Genomic DNA, 16,103 nt, shown 5'->3' with positions numbered 1-16,103 from the left:
GGCATTTGGTCGGCAGAATTGTTTTATACCACGTTTGTTTTGGGTACTTTACTAATTCGATCAGAAGTTGGACATTCACGTCGTCGCCACTGCCTAATTCGAACAGAAGTTGGATATTCACATCGTCTGCGGCAACGATGAAGGAAATTAAGTTGCTCTGTCAGCGATCGCACCGGTGGTACCATCTCTTTTGTTGGCCATGGAGATTTGGCGGGGGGGGGGGGGGGGGGGGGGAGTTGTTTTGCAATAGGTTTGAAGACTCTTTTTCAACTGCTTTATCGATAATCACAATAAACTTAGTTTGGCCAAAACTCCAGTAAATTTCAAGTCTTTGGTGAAGGAGAATCTTAAACCATCCTGCAAAACACCCCTTCCCCCTCTGCCGAATCTCCACGGTCGACAAACGAGATGGCGCCACCGGTGCGATCGCTGACAGAACGGCTTGATTTCCTTCGTCGTCGCCACAGACAATCCGAATATGTGACTTGTTTTGATCGATTCAGGCAAATAACCGAAGACAATGTAGCATTAAACAATTCTGCCGACCAATTGGCATTTCTTTGCTAAATTTGAGCTGACAGCGTGGTCAGTGAGAATGTCATCTGGGTAGGGCAGGGAGTGTTGAGGGAGGTTTGAAGTCTGGATTTTTCCTAGTTTACCCAATATTGACAGCTTGGACAACCATGCCTCACTTTCTTTCCAAAATACCGTTGTTAAGATTTTACACACTTCACTGCTGACTGCTGATGACTTTAATGATAGCAATTAAAGTAGGTGGGATGGTGAATCGGATGGCCTCCACGGCCCAGGCCACTACCACCGTTGGAACGGCAGGGCTAGAGCTGCACATCAGTGCTTCCCACTGTGTGGGGTCGATATTTGCAGACATGCCCACAAAATGTAGGTTAGGTTTATGGGTTTGTTGCAAAGCGTACATGAATTGGTGTAGTGGTCAGGGTCGACGTGGGAGTAGTGGGGTGTGGGTATGTGTTTGTCTGAAGGCGGCGCCAGGCATGCTCCTGGGTTTTGGACTTGGACAGCGTCTTGTGTCCCGCCAGGTACGTGCACCAGGCTAGTCGGTAGGCTTATTTCCTGGTAGTTGGTGAGTGTATCATTGTGGGCACCCTCAGCATGCCCTCCTGCTTCTGCCCAGTAGGCTGATTTGTGGGTGGTGTTATGGGCAGAAGTTTGCAGACAGCCAGCCATGGGCATAATTTTGGACTGCGCGTTTGAAAATTTGTTTTCAAATAAGGAAATGACGCATAACTCTTAATTTCTCGGTGGACACGTCAACCACACCAGGAGGAGAGGAAGGAGGGAGTCTGTTATGATTGTGGTGGAGAGGTCCATCGATTGCGTGTAGTGTGCAGCAAGTGAGTTTGTGTCTCGTCACTGCTGTCGTAGCGTCTTGACGGTAACGTTGGTGCAGGTATTTGCATCTTCCCTGCCGGCATTCTACATTTAAGTCGGGGTGCATATTCTTGGGAATTTAGGGGTCCAGAAGGCAAACATAGGCCAGCATTCCTTCCATTTCTCCATGCATACTATGAAGGCTTCCTTTGGGGTGGTCATCATCTGCTGAGCTGTTTCTCTTTCCTTACTTTAGCTGGGGCTATATGATACGAACGGCACCATCCCTTCTATGTTTCCTCTCAACTCCTTGAGAGCAGCACTGTCGGAGGAATTCTGCCCAAATGCGGCTTTCTCGATGAGACTCAACGCGCTTGGTGCTCAAGTATCTGTTCCGCCATAGTCAGCCCTGCGATCAGACTTAAATGTTGCATTTGAATGATAATCAGCGTAGTGATTTCAACAGCAATGTTTTCTTCTCGATGCAACACTCGACTGATATCAGCCTTTAGCTTGGGGTGTTAAAATTTTGCTTTAAAATGTGGATTTATGTCGTTTACTCATCTGGAAGCGTTCGAAGAGCAATTTCATAAGTGCACCAATTTCTCAGCTGGTGCTCCACTTGCTTATGCATGGCGCAGGTTTAATTGCTGCTGCTGCTGCTGCAGTTCCATTGCTGTGGTGAGGCGAGCGCACGCAACAGATGGTGCAAAAACTAAACTATACTGCAAAAGGGGGAGCGCGCAGGCAGACTGGGCCTTTTGTTTTCATTTATTCTAATTAAAAGTTTTCTCTCTTTTGTCTTTCAATTTTTCATATCCTGCTGGGATAAGGTGGCTGCGGGTGGCACTGGAGAGGGTTAGTTGGAGAGAGATGGGAGAGGCTTTTGTCCTGCAGTAAGTGTAGTCGGGCTAAAGTGTACACGTGCAGCAGCTTCGCATGCCCTGCTGTCCTCTGCAAACTGTTTCTGTGTGCGTTGTACATCGAAAAGGTTGATTTATGGAGTTTAGCATCCCAAAGTGATTCTGGCTATGAGAGACGCCGTAGTGAAAGACTGCAAAAATTTCGACCACCTGGGGTTCTTTAACATGCACCGACATCGCACAGTACACGGTCATCCCGGCTGCGGCGGTTGCATCTCGATGGAGGTGAAATGCTAGAGGCCCGTGTACTGTGCGATGTCAGTGCATGTTAAAGAACCCCGGGTGGTCGAATTTCTGGAGCCCTTCACTACAGCCTCCCTCATCGCCTAAGTCACTGTAAGACAAACCCTCATAAACTAATCTTTTTGTTACCTTGTTAACGGTCTATAACGCTGCGCTGCGTGGTGCTGCACTTTATTTTCCAGTCCTTGAGTGCAGAGTTTCTCAGACATTTTCATGCAAAGCTCACTGTCGTGCGTGCGGTTTTGCCACCTGTTGGCGATCGGCACGAGGAAAGTGCAGGTTCATTCTCTGGACAAGTGCAATATCGTTCATGTCATGTTAGTGAACGCTGCCACAATTGACTGCGAGTTCAGGGGAGCAGGGAAATTCGCGATATTCAGATACTCATTAGATGTATACTTCGAACGGAAAATGTGCAGTACGACTGAAATCGAACAGATCTTTTTCACAAACTGCTCGAGATTTCGAACATTTCCACACCCCTGCTGTCTGCGATATTGTCATGAAAGGAGTGCGCAGCCAAAGTGCCGGCTTCAGTGCCGATATTATCAATTGCTTTTTTTTGATGGCCTCGTGTAAGTTTTTCAATTTGCGCAGATATGGCTCAAAAGTGAGCAAAAACGCGGTTTTGCAGCAGCATGTAGCACATTTTTTTTATGCAGTTAGCGCTGCAGATCTGCCACTCTTAACAGTCATGCATGCTGAGGCATGAGCACTGACCATGGCCATGGCAGTAATTTCTCTAATTCATGAGCTTGGCAATTCAAGCTTGCCTTACTTTAGTAAGCATTAGGAGCAATCCTGGGAGACTGAGATAGAGGCAACCATGTGAAATTGGTTGCACGACATAACTGAGTATACTGTGTACTATACTCAAATGTAACAGCCTGTTGCGCCAGGATTCAAATGAGTGGATGCAAGGCCACAGGGATTCGCTGTGGTGGCCCCGCGGCTTTGGCGTTGGGCTGCTGATCTCAACGTCGTGAGATCGAACCCTGGCCGCGGCAGCCATATTTCGATGGAGATGAAATTTATAATCGCCCGTGTGATGCTGGTTCACAGAACCCCAAGTGGTCGAAATTCGTCCCTCCTAGGCACAGGGGTTAACTGTCTGCACTGACACGGGGAGTGTGTGTGGCAGTGTGGAATTTTGTGATGCCTGCACTTTGTGCAGAAGAAATCAAGGTGTTTTAGGAGAAGAATGGCAAACATTACTGCTGCCATGTCTTGGTGCACTACCAATGCTAATATAGCACAAGTGTATTTTTATTCGCGTACACAAATTTGATACATAATAGGAAAATTCCATGCCAAATGTCCCAGACCCCAAAAGTGGCGATGCCGACTGTGTGAATGGAATTTAACGAAGTATTTTTCTCAAGAAAATATTTGCTCGAGTGAGTGCTCTTTGAACTAGACAACACAAATACTCCCTCGAGACGTCCTGAGGACGTCCTCTACTGATCCTGAACAAGTCCTCACATATTCCTTTTGTTCGGCCTCAGCATGTCCTCGGACATCCTCAAATTTCCTCTGAAGGACCTTCTTAGTATGTTTTCAGGACGTCAGATGACGAATTAGCCCAGTGAATGTGGGTCATTGTTTGCTTAATTACTATAGGCAGTGTTAACAGGAGTTGTGAAACAGCTTTCGTTTTGCTTCATTTGTTTCGGATTGTAGCAAACAAATTTTGCAAAAATTTCACCATGTTCAACGCTGGTTTGCGTTAATTTACTACATTTGTTGATACATACAGGTTGTTCTTCGTGCAATATTTTCATACAGCAACGACAACAACTCTTTCAGGAGTTGAACTCTGCCACCTAAGTGCAAAAGCCACTTGGATGAATGGCCCCAGAATCTAAACAGTCCAGCCCCATCAGAAGCATGCAGTACTTAGAGCAGGTTTGAAAGCCAAAATATCTTATTTTCTTCAGTCATGTCAGTGAACGGTAAAGAACCCCAGGTGGTCGAAATTTCCGTAGCCCTTCACTACGGTGTCTCTCATAGCCTGAGTCGCTTTGGGACGTTAAACTCCATAAACCAACCATTTTCTTCAGTCACAATGGTTTCCTTCATTATATCACTATTGTGCGCAAGCACCTTTTAATAAACCTGCAATTTTTAGTTAATGAAAGCCGAGTGTGAGTGACAAAGCTTGTTTTATCTCAGTTCAATGCCACAATATTGTCCTGCAGCAGGACGTTGGTAGGACATTTGAGGAATTGCCATTTTCGAGTTTTCCAGCAAAGTACAAACTGAGGACATCCTCTTGAGGACGTTAGGTCGTGATGCACTCAAAAAGTAGTCGGAATGTCTTATTCGGGATGAGGATGCTCCAACCATTTGAGAACGTCCTCAGGACATTTGGTGTTGTCTGGGTTGTAGGAGTTGTCTTCATTCATTACATCTGACTTAAAAAAAGGGGGAAAAAAGGTGGCGTTTTAACAACCTTTTTATTGAAATGTCGACGCCTGAGCCACAGTAATTTTTTGGTTTTACCTGTTACTGTGGATATATATATATTTCCATTGACTTCCGCAGGGAAAAAGTTGAGTGAAGTAGGCACTTCTCAACGACACATTTATGTCGACGTTTTGACCGCGGTGCGGTCTTCTTCAGGACTTATCGCATCAGATTGACATTTTAAGTTTGTGAGCTGCAGAGGAGAGTGAAAAGGAAGGTAACACGCGAACACCAGCAACAGCTGAAAACAAAAAAAAAATAAAATAAAAGGGGGTGAAGGGAGCAGACAGGGACAAGATTGAGGGCAGAACAAAAAATGGTGAAAGAAGAGAAAGAGGGGGGAAGGCGATGTGGGGGACATGGGTAGCGTAGCGCGGCAACGACAAGCCTACGAAAACAAACAAAATGCAAAGTTGGGCACAGCTATCGATGCGTGGCCAAAGCGCCGCAGCGCAAATGACACTAGCGGCGACGAACCTACAAAACCAGGCTCCTTATGGGGGAGGGGGGTTTACAAATTTCCTGTGAGCCGACAGATGGAAATGTTAGGGAAGGAATGGGCTACGCCATCGTGAGCACGTGAGTAAGAACGCACATGAGGGGTCTGCATTTAAGTGAACAATGCTTCCTCCCTGGCAGCAGCGATGGCGTAGAGGTAGAGCATCCGCCTCGCATGCAAGAGGACAGGGGTTCGAATCCCGGTGCCACGCAATTCTCCACCGGGTTTAAAAAAAAAATCCGCATGTCGATGGAATTGCATAACCAGGCCTGGAGTGCGGCCTGATCTTGGTGACCAGAACCAACAAACCAATTAACCCTCAGCCCTCAGTCCCCAGCGGCTGCGGAGCACCTGACCAAGGCGGTGGTCAGACCTGTGACGCAGCAGAGGGCCTAAGACTCTCGGGCTCCGGACAAGCCGCCATTGGAAACTGAACCCGACAACGTTAGAACCTTATCGAGTGAGGCTAGCTTAGCAGGAATTAGCGGGTACTAAATGGGATGTCACAGGGCTTAGTGAGGTTAGGAGGACAGATGAGGCGTATAGAGTCCTAAAGGGCGGGCACGTGCTGTATTATCGTGGATTAGCAGACAGACGAGAACTAGGTGTGGTATGACTCATCAATCAGGATATAGCTGGCAACATAGAGGAGTTTTATAGTATTAACGAGAGGGTGGCAGCTATCGTAATTAGTCTTAATAAGAGGTACAAGCTGAAGGTGGTACAGGCCTACGCGCCTATATCAAGCCATGATGACCAGGTTGTTGAATGCTTCTATGAAGATGTGGAATCAGCAATGACCGAAGTAAAATCACAGTACACTGTACTGGTGGGCGACTTCAATGCGAAGGTAGGCAAGAAGCAGGCTGGAGACCAGGTGGTAGGTGACTGTGGCATAGGTTCTAGGAATAGCACGGGAGAGTTGTTAGTAGAGTTCGCAGATAGAAATAACTTACGGATCATGAATACCTTCTTCCGCAAACGAGCAAACAGGAAATGGACATGGAAGAGCCCCAATGGTGAGACTAAAAATGAAATAGACTTCATACTTTGCGCTCACCCTGGCATCGTAGAGGATGTGGAGGTCTTCGGGAAGGTCTGTTGTAGCGACCTCAGAATGGTAAGGTCTCATATTAGTATAGATCTGAAGAAAGAACAGAGTAAACTAGTGAAGCGGAAGGCTATTAACGAGTTAGCATTAAGAGGGAAAATAGAGGAATTCAGGATTTCGCTGCAGAACAGATTTTCCGCTTTAACTGAAGAAGACGACCATAATGTTGAAACAATGAACGATAATCTTACAGCTATCGTTACGGAGTGTGCCGCAGAAGTAGGTGGTAGGATGGTTCGACAGGATACCGGCAAGCTATCTCAGGAGACTGATTAAGAAACTGATGAAGAAAAGATCTGATTAAGAAACGCCAAAGCATGAGGACGTCCAACTCCACAGGCAGAACAGAAATAGTAGAGCTATCGAAGTTAATATAAGCGCAAGGTAGCCGACATAAAGTTTAACATGGAGAAAATCGAGCATGCTCTAAAGAATAGAGGTAGCCTAAACACAGTGAAGAGAAAACTAGGTATAGGCAAAAACCAGATGTATGCGCTAAGAGACAAAGAGGGCAATGTCATTAGTAATATGGCTAAGATAGTTAAAGTAGCCGAAGAGTTTTACACAAATCTATACAGTAGCCAATGTAATCGGAACGTTACTGAGAGAGGCAGTTGGGCATAGCAGTGGGACATCCCACCAGTAACGAAGGAAGAAGCAAAGAAAGCCTTAGGAGCAATGCAAAGGGGAAAAGCAGCTGGTGAGGATCAGATAACAGCAGATTTGTTGAAGGACGCAGGAGAGATTGCGCTAAAAAACTAGCCACCCTGTGTACGCAATGCCTTGTGACCTCGAGCGTACCAGGAGCTTGGAAGAACACTAACATTATCTTAATTCATAAGAAAGGAGACGTCAAGGACTTGAAGAATTACAGACCAATCAGCTTATTGTCCGTTGCCTACAAGGTATTTACGAAGATAATCGCTAATAGAGTCAGGACAACCCTAGACTTCAATCAACCAAATGATCGATACTTGGCAATAGACCATGTTCATGCTATCAATCAGGTGATAGAGAAATGCGCAGAATATAGCCAACCCTTATATATAGCCTTCATTGATTACGAGAAAGCATTTGACTAAGTGGAAACCTCGGTTGTCATGCAGGCATTGCAGAATCAGGGTGTAGAAGAGTGTTATGTAAAAATATTGGAAGACATAACGATTGCACAGCTACCATAGTCCTCCATAAAGTCGGCAATAAAATTCCAATAAGGGAAGCTGTCATGCGGGGAGACACGACCTCGCCAATGCTATCTACTGCCTGTTTACAGGAGGTATTCCGGGGCCTGAAATGGGAACAGTTGAGGATAAGAGCTAATGGAGAATACCTGAGCAATCTGCGATTTGCTGATGACATTTGCCTTCAGCGAATTTGCCTTCAGTCACTTAGGACATGAACTGCAAAACATGATCAATGAGCTACAGGCAGAGCAGAACGGTAGGGCTAAAAATTAAGATGCAGAAAACCAAAGTAATGTTAAACAGTCTAGCAAGGGAACAGCAATTCACAATTGGTGGCTAGGTGCTGGAAGTAGTAAGAGAATATGTCTATTTAGGGCAGGTAGTGACCGCAGATCCAGATCATGAGAGCAAAATAACTAGAAGGATAAGAATGAGGTGGAGCGCATATGGCAGGATCTCTCAGATCATGAATGGCAGTTTACCAGTATCCCTCAAGATAAAAATAATCAACAGCTGTATCGTACCGGTACTCACCTATGAGGCAGAAACGTGGAGGCTAACAAAGAGGCTTCAGCTCAAGTTAAGGACAACGCAGCTAGCTATGGGAAGAAAAATGATAGGCGCAACGTTAAGAGATCAGGAGCGGGTGGAGTGGGGGATGGAACAAATGAAGGTTAATGACATCCTGGTCGAAATCAAGAGGAAGAAATGGGCTTGGGCAGGGCATTTAATGCAAAGGCAAGCTAACCGCTGGTCCTTAAGGGTAACGGAGTTGATTCCAAGAGAAGGCAAGCGTAGCAAGGGGCGGCAGAAAGTTAGGTGGGCGGATAAGGCTAAAAAGTTTGCGAGGATACGATGGCCGCAACTGGCAAAGGACAGGGTTGATTGGAGAGGCATGGGAGAGGCCTTTGCTCTGCAGTAGGCGTAGTCAGGCTTATGATGATGATGATGAATATTATTGTTCCACACATCCCAATATATTCCTGAGCTGCCGTTTTCGAAGTGACGCAAGCCATCGTCTCGTTGTCACCCGTGAAGAAGGAGCCGAGCGGATGCGAAATGTCGCGATTTTTTAATTTAAAAGTTTTGGTTGGAGATATCGCGCTGTTTAGTGTAAAGCAGTAGACAAACTGGTTAATTGAATAGTTAAATGCAGAGAGGACCAAGAAGCTTGCAGTTTTTAAATATTTCTGATTCCAGTGAGGACTAAGAAGCACAAAAAAAAAAAAACCTGCCCATAAAAGAGAAAGACGACGCGACAAACGCGTCGTTTTTTTCTCCTCTATCGGATGCGCTTTTTTTTGCGCTTCGTATTTATAGTGCCCTTCCTTTAGTCCTCACTTCCATCTAAGCCCCCTGTCTATCTCGCTGTTAATGTGTCTCAATATAAACTTGCCTTTTCGCGCTTTAACAATGAGAGTTGTTCTGTATTAGCCAGTGGCGCAGCCAGAAATATTGTTCGGGGTGAAGGGGGGGGGGGGGGGGGGGGGCTCATGTTGCAGCGCGGCCTCCTCATAAAATTTGTGGAGGGATCAAACCCAAGAATAATAACTGCATTGCCATTGAAAATGTCATTTTGTATTAGGTACTGCAACGTACTGTTTAGACAAGTGAAATATGTATTTTTTTAAATAAAAGAATGTATTCGTATGTCTTAAAAGTCATGGCAAAAATAACTGATATCAATGCTTTCCTGGTTTTGCGTATTTAATACGTAAAGAAAATATCACACGAAGTCTAGAACTATGTCGTTCCGAAACCAGGAAAGCAGTGCATGCCGCTGATATGATAAACTTAAAGGCCATGAAATGAGCAAGTAGAGAACAAATGTTTTAATGAATCTATGTTGTTCAAGAACCTTTACATTTTTGTACATACAACGTCCAGGGGAAAATCTCAATGACGCTGTTCTTCGTTCCAGTGTACTGCGCAGCAGCAGCTGTCACCGGTCATGCATTGCGAGTAATTGCACCGAAATTTTAGTCGCAACAGCGAGCACATGTATAAACTAGGAGTTCTGAAAAATATACATTAGAAGTGCGAAGATAAAATGGATAACATTCGCTTATGTGGCATGACGGCACAAATGAATCACCACAAGATCGGAAGAGGGCGGAGTGGGTGAGGGAACAAACGCGGGTTAATGACATCCTAGTCGAAATCAAGAGGAAGAAATGGGCTTGGGCAGGGCATTTAATGCGAAGGCAAGCTAACCGCTGGTACTTAAGGGTAACGGAGTGGATTCCAAGAGAAGGCAAACGTAGCAGAGGCAGCAGAAAGTTAGGTGGGCAGATGAGATTAAGAAGTTTGCGGGGATACGGTGGCCGCAACTGGCAAAGGACAGGGTTAATTGGAGAGACATGGGAGAGGCCTTTGCCCTACAGTGGGAGTAGTCAGGCTGCTGATGATGATGATGCTTCCTCCCCGCGGCCCCGACTGATGCTCCCTGGGCGGGTCGTCGAACCGAGTTCGTCAGGAGTACCTGTTTGTAGTGGCGGCGTGGCCAGGCTGTGTACAAAGCTTAGAAAAAAAAAAAGAAAAACTAGCAATGCCCGAGTTAGGATAGTGCAAGTAAGGAGGGGTATGAAGGATTGGGATTTATACTACGAGTTATAAGGGTATACAAAAGTTAGCCAATTTATGAGAGGTGGATTATTTTGTTTATAAAAGAAAGTATCGATGAAAAGCAACGTGAATTCCCTTGGCATCGCTGACCGTGCGCTTTTAGCTTCCGCAACTAGATGACTCCATAATGTTTTGAATTTCTCGGATGGAGTGGCAACCACGGTCTGCAACAACTTTCGTTGACAATGGCGTACATCACTGTGCCGTAACCAGTGTTGTCGGTAACGCATTACTTTTTCCGGTAACTTGGTAACGTACTCGTTACCATTTTGTAACTGTAACGTACTTGTTGCGGCTTGCATGCATGCCAGGAAACACCTGCCCTTGACAATGCACTCAACTAAAAAAACACTTGTCTTCACCCCCAAACCACTCATACACACAACTCTAAAGAGTGGACGCATGCCGAGCCACCAATGGACCATTTGCAGAAATCTGTAAGTCAGTTTCTCCGCGAGCTTGTTTTCCAACCAAAAGGTCTCGTTCCCAGGCGACACTCTCACATTCTTTGAGGAAGCAGTTCCCTCTTCTGAGTAAACTCAGGAATGTCGCCAGTTTACTTCAAGATGGCCCCTAGAGAGCCGTTGAAAGTATTCTAGTTCACTATAGTCGAAAGAGTACGATGGTACAGCACAGAAAAGGGGATTGCAGTCAACCGTCTGTAGCACCGAAGTAGAGGTAAAGAAGGAAATGGGCCTTTGTTCCTGTGCCGGCAGTAGTGAGCTACCTCATACTAAACTTTGTCACGTTACTAGTCACTTTTTATTTCAATTGTCCCCCTCCGCCTCTTTTTCAGAAAAAAAACGCCGAAAATAATGTTGCAAATAAACAAAATCTACAGGTGCTCTCGGTGACCCTTGTTGCGGCTTGCATGCATGCCAGGAAACACCTGCCCTTGACAATGCACTCAACTAAAAAAACACACTTGTCTTCACCCCAAACCACTCATACACACAACTCTAAAGAGTGGACGCATGCCGAGCCACCAATGGGCCATTTGCAGAAATCTGTAAGTCAGTTTCCCCGTGAGCTTGTTTTCCAACCAAAAGGTCCCGTTCCCAGGCGACTCTCACATTCTTTGAGGAAGCAGTTCCCTCTTCTGAGTAAACTCAGGAATGTCGCCAGTTTACTTCAAGATGGCCCCTAGAGAGCCGTTGAAAGTGTTCTAGTTCACTATAGTCGAAAGAGTACGATGGTACAGCACAGAAAAGGGGATTGCAGTCAACCGTCTGTAGCACCGAAGTAGAGGTAAAGAAGGAAATGGGCCTTTGTTCCTGTGCCGGCAGTAGTGAGCTACCTCGTACTAAACTTTGTCACGTTACTAGTCACTTTTTATTTCAATTGTCCCCCTCCGCCTCTTTTTCAGAAAAAAAACGCCGAAAATAATGTTGCAAATAAACAAAATCTACAGGTGCTCTCGGTGACCCTTGTTGCGGCTTGCATGCATGCCAGGAAACACCTGCCCTTGACAATGCACTCAACTAAAAAAACACACTTGTCTTCACCCCAAACCACTCATACACACAACTCTAAAGAGTGGACGCATGCCGAGCCACCAATGGGCCATTTGCAGAAATCTGTAAGTCAGTTTCCCCGTGAGCTTGTTTTCCAACCAAAAGGTCCCGTTCCCAGGCGACTCTCACATTCTTTGAGGAAGCAGTTCCCTCTTCTGAGTAAACTCAGGAATGTCGCCAGTTTACTTCAAGATGGCCCCTAGAGAGCCGTTGAAAGTGTTCTAGTTCACTATAGTCGAAAGAGTACGATGGTACAGCACAGAAAAGGGGATTGCAGTCAACCGTCTGTAGCACCGAAGTAGAGGTAAAGAAGGAAATGGGCCTTTGTTCCTGTGCCGGCAGTAGTGAGCTACCTCGTACTAAACTTTGTCACGTTACTAGTCACTTTTTATTTCAATTGTCCCCCTCCGCCTCTTTTTCAGAAAAAAAACGCCGAAAATAATGTTGCAAATAAACAAAATCTACAGGTGCTCTCGGTGACCCTTGTTGCGGCTTGCATGCATGCCAGGAAACACCTGCCCTTGACAATGCACTCAACTAAAAAAACACACTTGTCTTCACCCCAAACCACTCATACACACAACTCTAAAGAGTGGACGCATGCCGAGCCACCAATGGGCCATTTGCAGAAATCTGTAAGTCAGTTTCCCCGTGAGCTTGTTTTCCAACCAAAAGGTCCCGTTCCCAGGCGACTCTCACATTCTTTGAGGAAGCAGTTCCCTCTTCTGAGTAAACTCAGGAATGTCGCCAGTTTACTTCAAGATGGCCCCTAGAGAGCCGTTGAAAGTGTTCTAGTTCACTATAGTCGAAAGAGTACGATGGTACAGCACAGAAAAGGGGATTGCAGTCAACCGTCTGTAGCACCGAAGTAGAGGTAAAGAAGGAAATGGGCCTTTGTTCCTGTGCCGGCAGTAGTGAGCTACCTCGTACTAAACTTTGTCACGTGTCACGTTACTAGTCACTTTTTATTTCAATTGTCCCCCTCTGCCTCTTTTTCAGAAAAAAAACGCCGAAAATAATGTTGCAAATAAACAAAATCTACAGGTGCTCTCGATGACCCTTGTTGCGGCTTGCATGCATGCCAGGAAACACCTGCCCTTGACAATGCACTCAACTAAAAAAACACACTTGTCTTTACCCCAAACCACTTATACACACAACTCTAAAGAGTGGACGCATGCCGAGCCACCAATGGGCCATTTGCAGAAATCTGTAAGTCAGTTTCCCCGTGAGCTTGTTTTCCAACCAAAAGGTCCCGTTCCCAGGCGACTCTCACATTCTTTGAGGAAGCAGTTCCCTCTTCTGAGTAAACTCAGGAATGTCGCCAGTTTACTTCAAGATGGCCCCTAGAGAGCCGTCGAAAGTATTCTAGTTCACTATAGTCGAAAGAGTACGATGGTACAGCACAGAAAAGGGGATTGCAGTCAATCGGCTGTAGCACCGAAGTAGAGGTAAAGAAGGAAATGGGCCTTTGTTCCTGCGCCGGCAGTAGTGAGCTACCTCGTACTAAACTTTCTAAAAATTTTGTGCTCAACAACACTGTCGCTCCAAGTTTCTCCCTTCATAGCCATACCCCCCCCTTTTCTCCCCTAGCCAGAACAAGGAACAACGCACTCCCCACAACACTGTGACAAAGGACGGCCTCCCTCCTTTTCCTGCCTAGACTCTGTTGCAAGCAGAGTGCGACCATCCGGAGTTCTCATTCGCTTAAAGAATATGAGCGTGTCGTCTGGGTTTGAGATCTTTTGGTTGGAAAACAAGCCTTGCAGAGAAGTCGCACTGATTAAAATTTATGGCCATGGAGCAACGGCAAAGTAACGTGCGATAATTTTTTTGGTAACGGTAACGAGTTCCTTTTTTTTGTAGGTAGCGTAGGGTGGTAACGCGTTCTTTTTTTTTTAGCGTAACGAGTAACGTATTTAGTTACTTTTTTTCGGTAACGCCTACAACACTGGCCATAACAGCTGCTCTACACTAAAAGTATCTTATTACTGTCTGGCAGCTACACATTTGCAAGAAAACGCTCAAACAATGGACGTTTTTCTCAGTTATAGTTTTTTGTTTAGACACCTTGTGGAGCAGATTTCTTCAGGACTGTCTTATCTGTTTTGACCTCATTTATTTTGTAGCACTCCAGATATGTCAATGAACACTGCATCGCAAAATTATGAAACCGAATATTGTGCTTTGCAAAAAGAAAAAAAAAAGAACGTCTTGACCTGTAGCATGCCAGTAGGAACGCAATGAATGTTGAACTATCCTTCTGCCGCATTTTCTTCACTCTACAGCCCTTTCACAAGGTTCAGAAGAAAAATAAATACTAGAAAATAATTTTCTGGAGATACAACAGTGAAGCTTTGTGACAGTAGTCATAAAATTATTTCTATGTTCAAAAAATTTCATGTAACTATGCGAAGAAAAGAAATTTTTGCTTATAGCTGTCCCCACCCCCTTAAGGGTGCACTGAAGAGGATTCTGAACTTGTCTTTTTGCCGCGGGAACTCGATCTACACGTTCCTAGCATTCTGAGAAACTGCAACTTATTGCCCTGTGTGGCCGATTTCCCTAATTAAATCGAATTAAAGTCCGGCTCCCGCCTTTATTTTTTTAATTCTCCCTCGTGCGGTGGGCAGAGTCGACCAACGCGTGAAGTGCCTTTCAGCCAGCTCCGTGGAGGCTTTGCTTTCGCTTTATTTTGTTTTTTAAGTTTCCATGAATAAATAGTTTCATTCACAGATAATATAGCCACAGAACAAGCCCACATAAATAAAAATACGCGCGGACTACTGCATATTACTCCGCCGATGGCAGAGCGGCAAGCCGCCACGGGACTGGGTGAAAGGCACTCCACGCGTTGGTCGACTCCGCCCACCGTACGAGGGAGGATTAAAAAAAAGGCGGGAGCCGGACGTTAATTCTATTTAATTACGGAAATCGGCCACACAGGGCAATAACTCGCAGTTTCTAAGAAAGCTCAGAACGTGTAGATCGAGTTCCCGCGGTAAAAAGACAAGTTCAGATTCCTCTTCAGTGCACCTTTAAGCATTGGAGCACATTAATCAAAATGCCACAATGAGGACAGGCAAGAATGTATGCATGTTCCTCCATTTTTGCTACGCAGTTGAAATGGCAGAAGATGAGAGAACTTTCACACAAAACTGAACGACAGTCATCACCCTGCATTTTTCAACAAGCCATTTCCTCCTCCAGACATTTATTCAGATTCCTTCACACCCCCTGCCAGCAATGAGAGCACATTTACAGTTATGGACCCCTTGTGCGAAATCAGTTACTAGCACACAAACTTAGTGGAGTCTTTGTGGCTGCTCATGTCTGGCAAGTACGTATGACAAACACCATTCACAATTACTATGGTGTCTCAGCTCTGCATGTTCTACAGGGCAATTACAGCAAGGGAAATGATGAATCTGCTGGCATAGGTAGTGCTATTTTGCACTGCTATTCAAGCACAGTCAAGTGAGATTGTACATGTCAAATGGCCTACAAAGGCAGTTGAACCTCTTATGCATTGCACAAGCTTTTGCTCTCAAGACTTTTTGGCCCTGCAGGGGGTGCAAACAGCCACACTTGCATTTATACTCCACAACACTCAAGGATATGCTACGAGACTTTCACATGAAGAACCAGCATGCAAGATGAGTGTGTGATGCAGAAGTCCACAGATAAAGAGGTGCCATTGTGTTCCATGTTCCTTCTATTAATGGGAGAAAGAGAACACCTGGAGGCAGTGCAGCCGGCCTTTGCAAGTGAGCCTCCATTGATGTTTTGTTCCATTTATGCTGCACTGCAAAACTTCGCCCTGGCTGTGGCAAGCCTCAAGATCTCCACACCCTCCAAGAATTAAATCCTTGCTAGTTTGCCTGCCAAGCAATACACTGATGTACCACAGTCACTGCTAAGCGAAGTTATATTTTGTGATTAATGATAAAGATTTGATGTCTTTCCCTTTCATTCCTTCCTGGATCCCGTTACATGCACAGGAAGGCAGTAAGTCTTCATGGTAACAGCTATATACAGGAGTTTTTGGAATTTCAAAAACATGATCATGCTTGAAGCTGTGGTGCAATGAACCGACCGCCCCACATGCTGTTTGAAAACTGTGGCTGTGCACAGTGCACAGGATTGAGTACTGGTACATGGTTTTCGGTGGTGGGCTGGAGCAGCTCC

The sequence above is a fragment of the Amblyomma mixtum genome, chromosome 3 (genome assembly GCF_055824585.1).
Source record: "Amblyomma mixtum isolate Tamu chromosome 3, ASM5582458v1, whole genome shotgun sequence".
NCBI lineage: Eukaryota > Metazoa > Arthropoda > Arachnida > Ixodida > Ixodidae > Amblyomma > Amblyomma mixtum.
The sequence above is the reverse complement of the archived record's forward strand: the minus strand, read 5'-3'. Positions refer to the sequence as shown.